The sequence below is a fragment of the Callithrix jacchus genome, chromosome 18 (genome assembly GCF_049354715.1).
Source record: "Callithrix jacchus isolate 240 chromosome 18, calJac240_pri, whole genome shotgun sequence".
Lineage (NCBI taxonomy): Eukaryota > Metazoa > Chordata > Mammalia > Primates > Cebidae > Callithrix > Callithrix jacchus.
In genome coordinates, this window is record NC_133519.1 from 48,888,132 (window position 1) to 48,907,399 (window position 19,268).

The following is a 19,268-nucleotide window of genomic DNA, read 5'->3' on the forward strand; positions in this document are numbered from 1 at the left end:
CTTCAGCAGTCTAACGGTAAGACATTAGCACATGAAGAGACACTATATAAAGAGATCGTGATGGAATGGCCAGTGAAATAGGAGGAAATTCAGAGTGTGTCATGGAACACAAGTGAAGAACGTGTTTCCAAGAGGACGATGTGATCAAGTCCTTCACGGAGGATGAGAACTGAGAATTGACCTCTGATCAGTATTTACTGTTTAACAAACACTAATGTCTTTCTATTTAATACAGTAATATTGAACAATCTTAGCAGATCTGGAGGACTTTGTTTCTTTACACTTCACAGTTTTGTTCTTAGCCCCATAGTCCTTTAGAGAAGGGGAATAAGCAATAATCATTGTTTTGACTTTGCCTCAGTAATTTATATAATCCAAGGAGTCCACCTATGTAGGCTAAAGTGCATTGCAAAGTAATTGTGTGTAAATTAGATTTTAATTTCATAAGAATATATTATTTTTCACTAAATAAATAATTGACCATTTCACGAATTGCATACTGAAAATCCTTGCTAAGAAATATTATGGAATATTCTTCTGTACCCTTTATGTCCCAATGCTTCTAGTGTTTTATAATTATATTTGGCTTTAGGCCTGAAGTTACTTGCCCAATGATGCAATTTATCACTTTTATGTGTTACTTCCAAATGATTTCAGTGTGTTTTATGCATGTAAAAACTGCAGGACAAGTCCCTGAAGATTATGAGAACAGATTTTTGAATTACATGGTGAATTTTTATTTCTAAAATATTGACTTTTCTACTCAGGAAATAATATTGAATGCCCTGTGGATAAGATATGTACAGTGAATACCAAAGTGGACTGAGGATTGCTGAATTGGAGCTAACTGCTCTGTTCACTGAGAGGCAATCACGGGAGTGATCTGGGCTCTTTGTTTTCTTACGGCCATGTCTGATGCTCTTGTATAATAAAGGAAGCGGCTTGAATTGTTGCTTGAATCAACAAGCCCTGATCACGGACTCACTGAAGAACTATTTATGAAGAATGTACTATTTACCTTGAGATAGATGTCATAGGGGATATAGAAGGAAACTGTACTTCCTGTTCTCATAAAACCTGACTACAGAGACATGGCTGCGGCATGCAAAATCAAGAGAGAAAAACTGAAGTATGTTCTCATACTTCAGTATTGGGACATAAAAGGTACAGAAGAATATTCCATATTATTTCTTAGCAAGGATTTTCAGTTCTCAATTCCTTAGTATATCTTTAAAAGCTACAGGACTCAAGCAAAGAGAAAAATCAGCAGAGCGAGGGTATTAAAGAAAGATATTAAGGGAAGAATCTATTTTGGATGTTCTTCTACCTGGAATGGAAAATCGAATTTAGAAGAGGGAAGGTGAATCCTGTACTTCATCTTTGCTCCTCCTAACTTGGCCTAACAGTGTAGAGTAGATATTTGCTGAAAAGTTATTATGTGACTTTGAATGATATGGCTATCCAAAGACAAGAGAAGTGATCTAGTGATCTGGTGATTTAAGCAGGCAGAACAGTATCACTAATGAACAGAAGTGTAAATGAGCTAAACTTGTTTAGGGCAAATAGAGTAATAATCTGGCTTAGAATGAAAGGTCAGTGGTAAAAAAATTTCAGAACCTAGGATTTCACCTACAAATATCTTTTGATAATATATTAATAATATGTTATCAAAAAATTGTTAAATAATAAATCTTGGCCAGGCACAGTGGCTCAAGCCTGTAGTCCCAGCACTTTGGGAGACCGAGGCGGGTGGATCACAAGGTCAAGGGATCGAGACCATCCTGGTCACCATGGTGAAACCCTGTCTCTACTAAAAAAATACAAAAAATTAGCTGGGCATGGTGTGCCTGTAATCCCAGCTACTCGGGAGGCTGAGGCAGGAGAATTGCCTGAACCCAGGAGGTGTAGGTTGCGGTGAGCTGAGATCGCGCCATTGCACTCCAGCCTGGGTAACAAGAGCGAAACTCCGTCTTAAAAAAATAAAATAAAATAAGTCTTAAACGTCCACCTAATTTTTAATAATTCCCATATAAACAAATAGCTATCAAGTTTTATTATAAATTATTTGGGAAAAGTATGATGGAATTGTTAGAAGCACTGCTAATCAAGACCTATGCTTTACCTAATTAAAATTTTCTAGACCTGTAAACTGGTTCAGGTGATCTGACTGGGAAAAAAAAAAGTTGTTCCTACTATGATTTTTTTAAAATTCCTAATTCCTGTGGCCACTTCCTTACCCATTTTCAAACCTCTTTTCCTGAATAGAGTCTGTATTTTCCTGAGTATAGTCTGCCATAGTCAGAGTAGGCTTGATGTGATAGTTAATTTTAGTTGTCGCCTGGACTGGGATGAGGGATACTCAGATAGATGGTAATGCTTTTTATTTCTGGGTATGTCTGTGAGGGTGTTTCTGGAAAACGGCATTTGAGTCAGTAGGCTGAGGAAGAAAGATCTGCCTTCACCCAGTGTGATCAGGCACCATCTAATTAGTTGAGGGCCGAATATTACAAAAAGGCAGAGGAAAAATACATTTGCTCTCTGCTCTGGAGCTGAGACACCCATTTTCTTCTGCCCTTAGACCTCAGAACTCAGGGCTCTTTCTGGCCTTTGGTCAGGGGACACCAGTGACCCCCGTTTCTCAGGGCTTCCGTCTCATACTGAGAATTACACCATTGGCAACCTTGGTTCGTAGGCTTCCCGATTTGACCGGGTTACTCCATTGCGAGACTTCTCAGCCTCCATAATCAAGTGAGTCAACTCCCATAATAAATTCTGTCTTATCCCTAACTAACATATACTTGGGTAGAAACTACATTGGGGCTAGGTTACCGCAGAGGGCCTGGAAGAGGAAAAACCTTTAGAAACGCGGAAAGGCCAAGATTCACTAACTGAGAAAGGTATACCCTGGGCAATTTATTCAGCTGCAGAGGCTGGGCTTGATGAAGAGTCTTCCAAAATGAATAGAAAATGAAAAGCTAAGACATGGTATCAAAAATAAGACCAAAGGCAACAGTTTAATCTGCATTGCTTTCTGATGGGGGCCCGGTTTTGACAGAAGCCCATCCAGTGACTGGATACATGGTGAGTGGAATTGAGCAAATGAACTAGCAAGGGTTGACTGAGGTATCAGAACTGCAGCCTAAAAGGCCGAGAATTGAGGATCTGAGATACAAACCAAGATAAGAGAAACACAAGAAAAAATGAGAGAGTGTTACAAGTTAAGCATTAAATGTTTGCTAAATTTTCCTTTGATGCACAAATACAAGGCTCGATTGCAATTAAGGAGTGCTACATTTGGGTGTCTTGGGGTGTCTATGCAACATAGAGGCACCAGAATAATACTGCTCCATAGAAACAGAAGAACAATACCTATATTCCTATAGTTAGTGTTTAAAAAAAATAGAAATTCCGGAAACATAAGCCCCTATGACAATTTTTTGAATGTCTAAATGAAGAAATGAAAGAGTAAGTAAATAATGGTCTTGTCTTTGAGGCCAGGATACTTTAATCCAAATTCTACCAGATGCTAGAGCTGATCCTACATTAAGTCTTGAGTCAAATGTGAAGACAGCAGTAAATTTTTCACAGACTCAGCAAAACATAAGGCCTAAACAGTAAATACTTCCTATTTCTTGCTTTTGTTGGCTTTGGTTTCCATCTGTGTCGATGTGTCTTAAAGTTTTGCCTGAAAAGGTAACAGTGTAAACCAACCAGTTACCTCACTGTTTGCTTCAGAAAATTCCTAGAGATCAATTAACTGAAGATAAAAATCTTCTCATGTGAACAAACGTCACTTATTAAGTAACAGTATACCCACTTCAACTCCATCCCTGTACTGCATCCACCAATCCTAAAGTATATTGTATCATGAACTTTGCTCAAACTCATTTTCCCACCTTGAAAGACTTACTGTACAAGACTTCAGGTCAGACCCTAAAGGCCTCTTCTGAACCCTGCTTCCTTCTGGGTCACTTCTAAGCCTTGCTCATTCTGTTCTGCAGTGAGCTCTAATCAGTTTATTTTTGCATTTTTAATAAGTTGTCTTTTAATGGTTTGGTAAATTCAACACTTTTTATAAACTTGATGCCTGTTGTTACGAATAACTATAACAAACTTGATTTCTCGGTATCGAAACAAGCACTACAGCCAAGAAAAAGGAGGATCTCATAAGGGGATGCAGTTACTAGTCAATAGGCTAGTTATTGGTATGATCACAGATGATTTTAAACTCAGAAATGTAAGGCGCTAAGTACTAAGCAAATTTCTGTGATTATGTATAAAGTCATCCAGTAGACCTGTCACACAAGAAGGATGATACAGTATTATAAAGGGCTGAAAGGTAAATGTGGATTTTAATGTGCAAAAGATCAAAATTCTAAATGATGTACTACATGCATAATAATGGAGAGAAACCAAGCAACTAAACTATTATTAGTGATCATGAATAATTCACAACTAAAGCATCATCAATACTAGCAAGAAGCAAATTTGTGATTTTAATTAATGTTTAACAAACCAGAACTATTCTGCCTTAAAGTACATGATAAATGACAGGGATAAAAAGCACAATATTTTTATCATTTAACACCATTATTAAAAATCAGCTTTAAAAAATGCTTTTTGGAGCTTCTTACCCAACTCATTATTTGCAAAATTCAGATAAGCAAACTAAACTTCAGCACTTTTTCAAGTTGAATTGCTCAAGTACTATTTATGGAACATCATATATTTAATAGAATCCATCTTTAATTCAATAAATGTGAAAATAATGTCGTAGTTTTTATAATATTAAATAAATTATAACATTCGATGAAAGTTTCTTATATCATTTTTTAAAAAGAGAGGAATGCTAAATTAGCTTATATTCTCTTCTCAAAATATAATTTTCTAAGGCCAGGAACTAGTAGAATTCTAAGTCAAGTTTTACCTCTGAGAATGGAAGTCATCTGTAGCCACAGCTTTACTCCCTAAATTAACACGACTTAATTAGCCCAGGAAATTCTTGCGTAGGAAATGAAGTTGTAGATAACATTATTCTTTCTTCAGAAAGAATAGTCTTCAAAATAGACTATTCACAATGCTTTCATCCGAATGAAATTGTGACAATCTTCTTACAGCCATAGATCACTCAATTAGATTCATCGAATATGTGTTATCACGTTTTACAAACCTGCTTTACAAACCTTGCTGTGTCCACCAATCCTCACTATTATACCACCAATTTCGTCCAACTCTAATCAGCATTCCCCAAACTACCCCACTAAAATTATATGAGAAAAATCCCCCTACCTTCTGTTAGATGACAAAAACCATGTAAATACTCCCTTCCGAGGCACCATGAGATACACTGGCCTTCGTTACTGCAGTTGGGCATAATTTTGGCTTTTCTTGCTCAACAGGTCATATTGATAATTCTCTGGTGAGTCAACAGTTGATTCCTGACAAATGTAAAATTCAGAATCAATGCAAGTCGGAAAGGGGCAGGAAACTAGCTTCAATATTATACAATTTAATAATATACTAGTATATTATTACAGATTCACATACATAGTATATATTATATATGTTCATAATACACATACATATAACCTTAATGAACTTAAGTAAATTCTTTCATATGAATATTAGAATGTCCCTCCAAAAAGTAAAAATTTTTGAAATAAACCCAAAAAGACACCTTTCAGGATATTTATATAAAGGAGAGTATCCAAAAGTGTTCATTTTTGTGTTTTCAATCCTTATCACTCTTACAAAAAGATCCAGTTGAAAATACATAAAATTTGGTTGGAAATGAGACAGCTGCTGCCAATTGGAAGTAAGTTACACATTCACGACAACTGGAAATAAAATGAATTCATGGGGGGAGTATTTTTACATCTGCCTCTGTAAAGTGCTATTTATGGGAGAGGTGAAAGCACGCATGTACATTTTTTTTCTGTAGTCAAATATAGTCTGAAAAGCCTGCATACTCTAACCCCTTCTGAGGGTCACAGTGCTCCTCATTAGCATCTTCAAGGTCTAAGATGTTAACTCCCAGGATCTTCTGAAGTAATTTGACTATATAACCCTTTATTAGAGCAACAGCTGTTAGCCTCCTTCAAATGCAGTCCAAGGTAGTAATCACCAGCTATTGCAATCTCAGAAACTCTGACCCAGTGCTTAAGTGTCTTTTAAAAATATGAATCATGTAATTTTAACATTGGATATTGTGTAATTCTCTAACCAACTGCTGTGTGCTCACATTCAAGACACATTACTATTATGCATCCTCTGCTTGAAAACTCCGTTGACTGAAGAATTTAGCATCCCTATGACTTCTTTTTTGCCTTCTGGTAACAGAGTGTGCCACAGATACCCTTACCCAGGGTTAGAATATGCCTCTATCAGAATTCTTTTTGTGCATATTCCTTTTATGGATATTCCAGAGTTACACAAACATAAATCCGTATGATAGTTTCTATGGTCAGAATGGTTGTGTCCTCCACCTCCCCAAACGTTTATATATTACAGTCCTAATGTCCAGTGTAATACTGTTAGGAAGTGGGACCTTTAGAGAAGTGTTAAGTCATGAGGCCAGAGCTCTAATGAATGAGATCAGCATCCTTAGAAAGGAGGCCCAAGGGAGCTCATTTGTTCCCTGGACTACGTGAGGCCACAGCTAGCAGAACCCACCTGTGAACCAGAAAGTGCGCCCGTACAAGACACTGTACCCGCTGTTGCCTTGATCTTGGACTTCCCAGTCTCTAGAACTCTGAGAAATACATTTCTGTTGTTTATAACTGCCTGGTGTACAGTTTTTTGTTAAAGCAGCCTGAACGTACTGAGATGATAGTTTGTCAGTTTGATGGTAGCAGTCATGGCCCATGCGCCCTTCTTTTCTCCATGAAAACGGCCTCATTCCAGTTATCCACTATGTAGACATGATTCGGGGTTCCGTTTCTTCAATAAAAAGTCTGTTTTTCAACTTCCCATTTTGAACATGATGTGAAATGCTGAGTGCAGTTTGTGAGGCACGGTCTTATTGGCACCATGATTTCCTATACTGGGTACTGCATTTCTCTTAGAATAATAAAAACAACTTGCTAACAGTCTAATAAAAAGAATATTTTTCTCATTTACTGTTGTTTAGTAATATAAAACAAAAATCTAAAGCCCTTTAGAAATGAAACCCCAGTCATGTCTGCAGAATGCAGAAAGACACAATCCATGAATCACACCAAAAGAGGTTAGCGTTCTCGTGACAAAACATCAGAGGCAATTATCTGCAGGATGAATGCCTACGAATACACTAGAAGCAAGATAAAGAAATCAGGTAATTGGTTGCGGTTACAACGTTCCCTTTTTTGGTTTGTCTTGCGGGAATATCTCTAGTCACCGAACCGTGTGACACTTGACTGCTGGCTGAGCTTAAGTCCCGTTTGTTTAACAGACACACTTAAGCTAAGTGTTGCTTGGCAGTTTAATCAAGGTTAAGGCTACAGGGCAATACGAAGGCCTCATTCGTTTTGTTCACTCAGGATTTTTAAATGGTCAGTCTTCATTTTACTTTTGCTTTGGAAGTAATGAACTCTCCGCTGATTTCATCTATTGTTGGTTTGTGAGAGACACCTAGCTGCTTCCCAACGTTAATTGTCTCTATTCTCTTGAATTATTGAGCCCAGTTTCTAGCTGAGCACATTGCTAGCTAGAAGGCTGTATATTTCAATCTGCCCTGTAATCACGTGGAGTTATGACTAAATAAATGCAAGCAAGAGAAATTCCTTGAGGAAACTTTAAGAAGTTTCCCTTTCAGGTAGGAGAGTATCTTTCTCCACTCCCTCTTTCTGTGGGAGGAATGCAGTAGAGCCATTCTGTAGCATTAACAGGTAACAGCCTACACAGACGGAACTACGATAGTGGCAAGTCAATAAAGAGACACGTCTCTTTTTCCCTGCTCCCAGTATTTGTCATAATACCCCAGAGAAGTGATAAACTGCAAAAAAGAAAAAAAAAAGACACAGGCTGGGTGCAAACTGCTGCAACCCCACCACTTTGGGAGACTGAGGTTGGAGGATCACTTGAGGCCAGGGGTTTGAAACCAGCTTGAGAAACACTGTGAGACTCCATTTCTCAAAAAGAAAAAATAAAAATTAGCTGGGCATCGTGGCACTCACCTGTTTTCCAGCTATTCAGGGACTGAGGTGGGATGATCAGTTGAGCATGGGAGGTTGAGGCTGCAATGAGCCATCAAGCCATGGCACTCCTGCCTGGGCAACAGAACAAGACCATATGTTAAAATGTCTTAAAGAAAGAAAGAAAGACATACATTTCTTCTCTCTTCATTCCAAGGTAAGTGAAGGGTTGGAGAAAGTAAATCCCCTTGTGTCAATAAATCACCTGCTGAAAGAAAGAAAAACATTGAACTGGATATGACCTTGAGGCTATAAATCAGACCGATTTATAATTCAGTCTTCCCTGTAATCAACTGTAACTGATAGTAACAGGAAATTTAAATATTCTCCCTAAAACACTGTTAAGAGACTCACTACATTTTAGGGAATGGAGCTTCATCATAGCTGGTTTTATGAAATACATTGTAGAAAAATAATCTACTTTAGGTTTATTTCTTATTAAACCGAGACTCTAACAAACTAGCTGTATTTATGTGATAGCTCAGAATTACAATATGTTTAGAAGTCAGTAAGTAAATATCTAAGTTAAATTGACCAAAATATGTGACAAAAATGAAAAGTTGGCTGGGCACAGGGGTAATAGCAGCATTCTGGGAGGTCGAGGCAGGAGGACATTCCTTTAGGCCAGGAGGTCAGCACCATCCTGTACAACATGGCATATGCTGTATCTGCAATAAATTTAAGAAATTTAGCTTTGCATGGTGGCAGATACCTCTAGTCCCAGCTACTCAAAAGGCTGAGGCAGGAGAATTGCTTGAGCTCACCAGTTTGAGGCTACAGTGAGCTATGACTGTACCACTGCATTCCAGCCTGGGCAACAAAGGGAGACCTCGTTTCTACAAAACAACAAAACTGAAAAGTCAAACAACACTTCAGTTAACATTTATCATAGATATTAATAATCATTCTGTAACAAATTGCTATTATGTGAGCTGATGAACACAGAGTGTTTCTTGCTTTGTCTATTTGAAATCTAATATCCTAATTCAAGGTAAATTTTGAGAATGTTCATTATTTCTATCGGGCACATACTTAAAAGGTACAGATATACAGATCTCTTGGACAATGTTCAAAATCTTTGAGATGAAGCTTTTATAGACTACAGAATTTTTGAGTTTTAAAAACGCAAAGTGCTACAGATACCAAACACTTTGCAACTCTTCCAGTGGGGTCTCCATAATCTTCTAATAGAACATTAATATTTCTGCATTGATGAATCCTTGAATATTCATGGTAAGTGGGATGAATAAAGACTATAAATAGCCTCATGTTGGCTTATGTTAGGTTTTAATGTCAAATGATTTCATTAAGAAAAAAATGGTTTGCAGCATTTTTTATGAATGGTAGAATCAATTATGATAGCATAGGCTGACATTATTTCATCTGTCATTTTATCTCAAATTCTGTAGGCTGCGAGAAGTTAAGCTCCTTGTCAAAAAGGACTGATTATGAGTTACATTCATATGAATAGACGAAATTTGATAAATTCTGGAAAGGGTAGGTCCTTTCTCTTCTGAGCAGAAAAGATAGAGCTATTCTGAGTGGCCCAGACATGGAGTCACCAACAGCAGCTCAAGCTGGAATGCTTGCCAGGGAGTTAGTTCCCTGCTGGTCTCCTTATCTCTTTATCCCTTTCTCATTAAAGACAGCCATGGAGGCTTGCCCCAGGAAGCCTGGTAACATGGAGAACAGCATGGTCTTCAAGTTGGCTGTCAAGCATCTCAGAGGCGGAAGACATTCAGGCACTGAGACTCTAGTCAAAATTATGTGCTGATTGTGTGAAATTGGCCCTAAGGCAATAGTAGATTTACATTCAAACTTAGCATTAGTACCTGTAATCAGATTGCTATATTATTACAAAATGACCTTTTTAAGATTTATAAATGATCTTTTTAAAGCCTTTCAGTAACTTAGGGGATAGTCTGGTGACCAAAGAGTATCTTTTCACAAGCTTATTTTGTTTTGAAACTCTGAGACATCAGTAAGTGTATGGCCACTAAAACTTTAAAATATCACTCTTTCCTGCTTATAATGTTTAATATAATAACTGATAACATTATAGCAATTATGAGAGTTTTTGTTGTATGTTTGTGATGTGGGTAATTTTTACTGTAGAAATTTAAGGTGTCAGTATTTGGTTTCCCATGTTCTTTTTTTCTCTAAGGCTTCATGATCATAAAATTGTATGTTAAGATGTCTATATCATCAATTTGCATTTCAGAGTGAACGTGAAGAGCAGAGGACACTATATTGACTCCTGACTGATATGTAACATGAGTGAAAAACTTCACTCATACCATCACTGAGATTTTTCAAGGTGCTTCTTACTACAGCATAACCCAACCTATGCTGACAGCACAGACATTGGAATCAGAAATAAGGTGTACCATGATCAAATGCCGACATATGTGCCACTGCCTTCCTGTTTAAGTGATAGAAAGCAAGAAAACTTTATTGGAAGCTGAGCAATGTCAATCCATGTAACATACGGTAAAACATGATGAAACTGTTACAAAGCACAAATCAGATTGTTGTTACTCAATGACTTGCTTACTTTGGAAAAGAACCGGACAAACTAAATGTTAGCAGCATGACTTGGTTGTTATTGGTAGCATTTCAAAAGTTACTACAAAAAGTTATAAGCCCAGACAAGAATTAACTGGTTTCCAAGCAGGAATTAAAGAGAATAAAGGTATTTCAGAAATGTGGGAACTTACAGAACTCAAAGCTTCAACTGTTTTTCAACATCAACATAAAATATAAGACTAAGAAGATCATTAAATGGAAAGATTAAAATTCAAGTTCTTGTCAAGGATTATTTTAATATCCACTGTTTAAAAAAACTGAATGAATTGAAATCTCACTCGGTTAACTGCACCAGTTGACTAAAAGGGCTTACTTAGGAAGAACAGCTAAAAGGTGAGTCTCTAGGAAAACATGTCTTTAAACAAATTCTTGATAATAATTTTTAGTTTCTCTATTAACAAAAGGTTATGTGTGAAAATAATCAAAGATGAAGTCAATTAAGATTTGAGAGTTATGCAAAAAGATTCACCAACTTCGGGAAGTTCTGAATGTTTGATACATAACAGACTCCTTTTGTATCCAATCCTCTATGGACAGGAGGAAGTGAATCGGGACACTAGCTCTTTCCTTGTTTGCAACATGTACTTTGCAGTACCCCCCATCATGAAGTGGAGTTCATTTTTTTTTTTTTCACTAGAATCTTGCCTGGCTTTTTGACTTGCTTTTACAAATATAATTTTGTGAACTTGGAGTTATTTTACTTCCCAATAAAAATGGTTGCTTTTGCTGTTGCCCCCTTGCAATCATGAGACTACTATGTAAAGATGTCCAGCTGTGATTGTAAACCACTAAGTATTAAGGAGATTTGTTACACAGAAATAGATAAGTAATACAAAAACTGGTACCTGGTTCTAAGAGTGATCAAGAGCAAGGGCTAGAAGAGTGATGAGGAAAATCGTCAGACGCGGGATGAAAGGTAACCCTTGTTATTTAATGATGGAAATATCAGCAGAAGTATTGCCTATGGAAATGTGAAATTTAGAAAATATGTATTTTAAAAGACCATAGATTTAGACAGGAAACTCTCTACGTAGCGTGTTGAAAGTGTCTCGTGTGCTCTGACTGCAAATGATATGATTTTGTAGAGAAAGATAAGCTAACAAAAGAACTACTCTGTTGAATGTAATTTCCATGTTGAAGAGGAATAAACTTGCATATTTAGTAATCGGCAGAGAAGACTGTAGCAGATGAATTGACTGGTCACAAATGTGGGAAGATTTTACATCCTCATTTTTAGGACAGAGTTATGCAATTTGATCAAAACAATGAAATCAGAGGGACATAAATATTGATAACAGTAACTTTAAAAAACCGGCACATAGTGTGGCATTTTCTTTCTTATATAACTTTGTTATCCTGACAGCATATTTCTAGGTGGGACCCCAACAGCCAGTGTATTTCTGATGAATACAAGCCCTTTGATAATCTGAAACAGGTATGCAGCAGAAGCAAATTTTAAATACTGATGTCATATGCTAAGAGAATTTAATGGGTTTTTATCATTGTAGCATAACATACTTAACTTGAATGCAACAAAAGGAAAAAAAAACTTGAAAAGGTTTATAATAAGTTGAAATAAATTTGCCTTCCTGCACAGTCAATCACTCAGTCACCCACTGTTTACAATAAACCAAATTAACCCAGAGAGTAAAGCGGTTAAGAAACAATACATGAACCAATCTTTTTTACAGCAGTCACCTGAATTACCTTTGGAACCATTTTCTCCGAGTTCTGTTATCCTCCATTTTATTTAGTTCCTAATTAATATTTCTTGCCTGAGTATATTGTTTGTTCAATTTTATTTTTATTTTATTTATTTTTTGAGACGGAGTTTCGCTCTTGTTACCCAGGCTGGAGTGCAATGGTGTGATTTTGGCTCACGGCAACCTCTGCCTCCTGGGTTCAGGCAATTCTCCTGCCTCAGCCTCCCAAGTAGCTGGGATTACAGGCACGCGCCACCATGTCCAGCTAATTTTTTGTATTTTTAGTAGAGACGGGGTTTCACCATGTTGACCAGGATGGTCTCGATCTCTTGACCTCATGATCCACTCGCCTGGCCTCCCAAAGTGCTGAGATTACAGGCGTGAGCCACCGCGCCCAGCCTCAATTTTATTTTTAACTTCTAATTTACATTCACGGGTACATGTACAAGTTTGTTAAATAGGTAAATTGCGTGTCACGGGGGTTTGGCATACAGATTATTTCATCACCAAGTTAATAATCACAGTATGTCATAGGTTGATTTCTAATCCTCACCCTCCTCCCACCTTCCACCCTCGAGTAGGCCCCAGTGGCTCTCATTCCCTTCTTATCGTCCATGTATGTCATGAGTTTGCTCCAATTTGTAAGTGAGAACTTGAATTATTTGGTTTTATGTTCCTATGTTACTTCACATAGGACAAAGGCCCCAACTCTATATGGCTGCAAAGAACACAGTCTCACTCTTTTTTATGGTTGTGTAGTATTCCATAGTGTAGATGCACCACATGCTTTTTTAATCCTGTGTACTACTGATGGACATTTAGGTTGATTCCATGTCTTTGCTTTGTGAGTAGCACTGCAGTGTGCCAGGCCAATTTTTAAAAAGGTGGGTTACCATCAAAAATAGGCCAACATATGACCAGCATTAGAGAACCTAAATCTTAGCAACTCATAACCGCAGTTAATTTTGAAGTATTGTCAATAATAATTAAAAGTATCCTGTGGGAATGTGATGGTTAATATTAGGTATCAACTTGATTGAAGGATGCCTAGCTAGCTGGTAAAGTATTGTTTCTGGGTGTGTCTGTGAGGGCGCTGCCAGAGGAGATTAACATTTGAGTTAGTGGACTGGGAGAGGAAGACCCACCCTCAATGGGGGCAGGGACCATCCAGTCAGCTCCCAGCACAGCTAGAAGGAAGCAGGCAGAAGAAGGTGGGATAAACTGGCTTGCTCAGTCTTCTGGCTTTCATCTTTCTTCCATGCTGGATGCTTCCTACCCTTGGACATCAAACCCCAGGTTACAGCAGTGGTTTGACAGGGGCTCTCAGGTCTTTGACCACAGATGGAAGGCTGCACTCGAGGCTTCCCCACTTTCGAGGCTTTTTGTCTCAGACTGAACCACTACTGGCTTCCTACCTCCTCAGCTTGCAGCCGGCCTACCCATGGGATTTCATGTGAGCCGACTCTCCTTAATAAACTCCCTTTCATATATATGTATGCCTTCTCAGTTCTTTCCCTCTGGAGAACCTTGACTAATACTGGGAACTTTGTGACTCTGCAGTAAAAAGTTAACTGAGCAGGACTGCTTACTCAAATTCTGCACATTCTCAAGAAAGGACTGGATCTTGCCTGCCTTCTGAAAGAGAACCTCTGTGTCACTGGAATACAATGCCTGATGAGTGTATTTTTGTATGCCTGAGACACTGGGTGGCGTCTATTAACTTGACCAGATACTTTATTCTACCAGTGTGACTTACGGTGAGAAACCATTTTTGTATGCCTGAGGTCCCGTGCCAGGCTGTATTAGCTGGACCTATGGGAGGCTAGAAAAGAAGCAGTTGAGTAAGTCTTGCTGATTCTGCATGCCTACAAGAAAGGCCACTAATAAATACCCTTAATGGTTAAGGTGAGCTTTCCTAATCAGCAATACTTTGCAAATGTCACATATCATTGCTGGGAGAATTAAACTTATTCCTATGAGATTCTTCTGAGAAGGAATAACTAGAAGCTTGCACATGGGATCTTCCAGACTTCACCATATGTACCTCTTTTCATATGTACTCCATACGTAGTGATAAAAATGACTATTAATATATTCTGAGATTGTTTTTATCACCTTTTATAAAAATTATAAACCAGAACAAAAGAAGGTATGTCAGAATTGTGTACATCTCTATGTTTTCTGTTATTACTTCAATTTTTTATTTCATAACTTACAGTATGACATTGATCATAGGAACCAAATAATAAATTTATACTATAATTTATCAAGAATTTAAGTACTCTAAATGCACAAGTTAGGCTAAACATTTCAGTGCAATATTTAATTTAAATAATTTAAAAATTGGTTAAATTAACAAATATCCAGCGCAATATTTAAATGATTACATAATTTAACCAATCATTTAAATTGTTAATTATTGCACTGGAAGGTTTATTAACAATTATTATTAGTAATGTAACATTAAATATCAAACAGTATTAATTAAAAATAATGTTTGTTACATTATTAATCAATGTAACATTAATTAGCAATAATGTAACAAATATTGTTTGTTACAAACATAACAATGAAATCTTACTTTAAAATAAAGGTATAATTAAATTTTTGAACTATGGAAAAAGGAATCTGATGAAATTAACTATGATTATTAAGACAATATTCTTCTATTTTATTGTCTTAAATTTTCTAAAACTATACAGTTGTTTTAATTTAAATCAGGATGTTAATGAAAACTCTATAATTCACTGAAAATATTTCAAGAGGAAGAAGCAATTCATTAAAGAACTCCTGTTTGTAATACTGAAAGGGAAAAGCAGCATAAAATCAGAAAAAGAAAAAAAAAACTTGACAAAATAAAATTGCTAAATAAATTGCATTAAACAATGAGTATAAAAGCAAATAATATTTTGTTTGAATTCAATATTTCTATCTTTATCTAGTTTACTAATTCTGTCCATTATAAGCTTCTCAGAGGAATTTTAATGACTAGCAAAACAACGTATTTTTAAAAGAGTACATATTAAAATCTCTATGTATTTTTTTCATAACATTGATTTAGCATTATATTGATGAGCATTAAATCAGTGAGCATTAAATAGATGCTAACTGCAAATCTCTTGAGCTAAGGAGTTCTAGAATACCCCGGGCATCATAGTGAGACTCTCTCTATTAAAAATAAAACAAAAATTGCTGGGCATGGTGAAAAGTACTTGTAGTCCCAGCTATCTGAGAGCCTTAGGTGGAAGGACCACCTGAGCCTGGGAGAGGGAGGGTGCAGTGAGCTGTGTTTTCTCAACTGTGATGTTAGTTTTCCCTTCATACTATAAAAAACACATAATTTTAACTATCTCTTTCATTTACGCACATAGAAATATATTACTTTTAGTATTGTAGTTAATGTACACACACATACACAGTATGAAATAAAAAACTGAATAACAGAAAACAGAGAAGTACACAATTCTGATATATCTTCTTTTTTCTGGTTTATAATTTTTATAAAAGACATGATTAAAAACAATCTCAGAATATATTAATAGTAATTTTTGTCACTACATATGGAGTGATATGTATATATATACACACACAGTGTATATATGTATAAAATACATATTTAATACCAAATATTTAATATAATTATATTTGATGTTATATTATTTATATTACATTATATAATTATGTTATATTTAATATATAATTAATACATACATGCAGTATATATAATATATATTTCTCTCTACGGTAATATGTGATATTTAATGTAATTGACCCAAGCCATGTGTTTTAAAATTTTGGATTAGATTATAATTTGAGGAAACAGTTTGTAATTAATTTTAATTTATCTCCATTACTGGGTATCAAAAAACAATAGCAATGCAAATATTTTTATTTACTTATTTATTTATTTTTTGAGACAGGTTCTCACTCTGTTGTCCAGGCTGGAGTATAATGGTGTGAACACAGCTCACTTCAACCTGTAACCCCTGTACTCAATTTGTTCTCCCACCTCAAACTCCTGAGTAGCTGGGAATATAAGCGTATGCCACCATGCCCAGCTAATTTTGTTGATTTTTAATAGAGACAAAGCAGTGCTACGTTTCCCAGGCTGTACTAGAACTCCTGACATCAAGGGATTCTCCCCGCTGCCCAGCCTCCCAAATTGCTGGGATTATAGGCATGAGTGACTGGGCCTGGCCCACAGTAAATATTTTAACAGAAAATTGTTATTGAATGTGGTTCTCTTGGACTTACTGTGTTTTTTATGGAATTCAAATATATTTTATAAGGAGACTTCTGGCGTGCTCAGGGGAAGATGACAGTCCTAGTGATAAATTTAGAACTAAAATTGTAATCTTCCCATGAACATACCAAAGATCACCAAGACATTAGAATTACGGCCAAAAATACTGAAAATATTTTGCTGAGCATTTCAGGCTTTTATTTGACAACTGGCTGTACGAAATGCAAAATACAAATGTTTTGGTATAGGGATTATATGTATCTAGATTTTAAAATGCGACAACACAAACACATAAAATGAGAGTAAATACTCTGTGTTTTAAAATTTATTAATTTCAAATGAAATTATAAAATAAAAGATTATTGTAAGTTTAGTTTGTATTTTTTAAAATTCTTGATAAACTAATAAAAAAATAAGTTTAAGGCACACCAAAAATCAAATTAACAAACTAAAACAAAATACTAAGAAATATTTGATTCAAAAAAGAATGCAGAAAAGAAGTAAAAATGAAGAAACACGATTGGACAAATAAAAGATTAGTAGTAAGATTGTAGGCTTAAAACACAAAATATTGTAAATGGACTAAAACTTCCATTTAAGACAGATTGTTAGATTTAATTTCTTAAAAGACTAGTTATGTGCTGTTTATAAGAAATAACCAGGGAGTAGAGCAACATGGATAAATAGAAGCCTATGTCTTTTGTCCCTCTTACTAAATCACCAAATTTTAACAACTATCTACACACAGAAAAGCAACATCACAAGAACAAAAAATCAGGTAAGCAATCACAGTACCTGATTTTAGTTTCATATCATGGTTTCAGTGCCACCTTAGTCACAGTAGAATAGAACATCAGGTACACGGCTAAAAGTAAACATTTCCGACATTCCCAGGGCCTGGGGGAACTCACCACCATGAAGGGAAGAGCCTTTGGCAATGCAAGTTGTGTACTGGTTCAGATCTGATCCAGAGCAGTCCTTCTAGTGGTCACAGGGGTGCTTGCATCAACACATCCTCACTTCCATGTGGCTAAGAACAGAGAGAGACACTCCATATGTTTGGGAGAGAGTAAGGGAAAAGAACAAAGTTCTCTGCCTGTTAATGCAGAGAATTTTTCCAGATCATACCCAAGACCACCAACACAATACCTTTGTGATTCTACAAAAACTATAGTATTATTTGGCTTTGGGCCCATGTCTTTTCAAATACCTGCAAAGACTGCCGGAAAAGGATAGGCTCAAACAAGGTCAGACTGGGAAGACTGCAATAAATACCTAACTCTTTAATGTCCAGAAACTGAAGAACATGAGCATCGACACCATCCAGAAAAACACAGCCTCACAAAATGAACCAAGGAGGGCAACAGGGACCAGTCCTAAAGAAACAGTGATATACAATCTTTCATATAGAAAATTCAAAATAGCTGTTTCGAGAAAAAGTCAAAGAAATTTAAAAGAACTCAAATAAGAAATTCAGAATTCTATCAGATAAATTTAACAAAGATATTGCAATAATTAAAAGCAATCAAGCAGAAATTTTGGAGCTGAAAAATGCAATTGGCATAATAAAGAAAGCATTAGAGTCCTTTAATAGCAGAATGGCTCAAACAAAAGAAAGAATTAGCCTGAAGACAAGCTATTTGAAAATACACAATCCAAGAAGACAGAATATTTTGTAAAAATGGAGCAAATCTACAGATCTAGAAAATAGCTTCAAATCTAAGAGTTATGGGTCTTAAAGAAATAGAGTAAGAAATGGGGGTAGAAAGATTTAAAGGATTTATTTAAAGGGATAGTAATGAAGAACTTGCCAAACGTAAAGAAACATATCAATGTCTAAGTACAAGAAGCTTATAGAAGACCAAGCAAATGTAACCCAAAGAAGACTACCTCAAGGCATCTAGTGATCAAACAGCCAAAGATCACGGATGAAGAAAGGATCCTAAAAGCAGCAAGAGAAAAGAAACAAAGGACATGCAATGGAGCTCCAATATATCTGGCAGCAGAGTTTTCAGTGGAAACCTTACAGGCCAAGAGAGAAACATGGTATATCTAAAGTGCTGAAGGAAAACAAACAAAAACGGCAAGAAAAAACAAGCAACTTCTACCACAGAATAGCATATCTGGCAAAAATACCTTTCAAGCATGAAGGAGAAACAAAAACCTTTCCAGAAAAACAAAGCCCAAGGAATTTCATCGACACCAGACTTGTCCTAAAGAAAAGTTAGAGGAAATTCATCAATCTGACAGAAAAGATGTTAGTGAGCAAGACGACATCGTGTGAGAGGAAACCAATTCACTGCCAACAGTAAGCACACAGAAAAACACAGATGAGTATAGTACTAACGGTGGCGTGTGAACTTCTCGTGACAAATAGAAGTGACATGATAAATCCATCAAAAAGAATAATACAACAACTTTTGAAGACATAGTACAATAAGACATAAAGAGAAACAACAAAACATTACAAGTTACGGAGATGCCATTAAAGCGTAGAGTTTTTATTACTTTTCTTTTTGTCTTTGTTTATGCAATCAGCGTTAAGTTCTCATGAGTTTAAAGTAA

At 36.2% G+C, this 19,268-nt stretch overlaps 1 long non-coding RNA gene across 3 annotated transcripts in view; it reads right to left on the reverse strand.

Annotated features, from left to right (window-relative positions):
- The window catches only part of LOC108588964 (uncharacterized), a 380,118-nt gene that overhangs the window by 24,229 nt on the left and 336,621 nt on the right, over nt 1–19,268 (reverse strand). For 2 of the 3 annotated variants that reach the window (XR_004736371.3, XR_004736369.3), the window contains 3 exons: nt 17,615–17,733; nt 8,154–8,246; nt 5,290–5,438 (listed from right to left, as the gene is read on the reverse strand). This is a non-coding gene — a long non-coding RNA (uncharacterized LOC108588964). The remainder of the gene's footprint in view (nt 1–5,289; nt 5,439–8,153; nt 8,247–17,614; nt 17,734–19,268) is intronic. The other variant, XR_008477613.2, reaches the window with a different exon arrangement.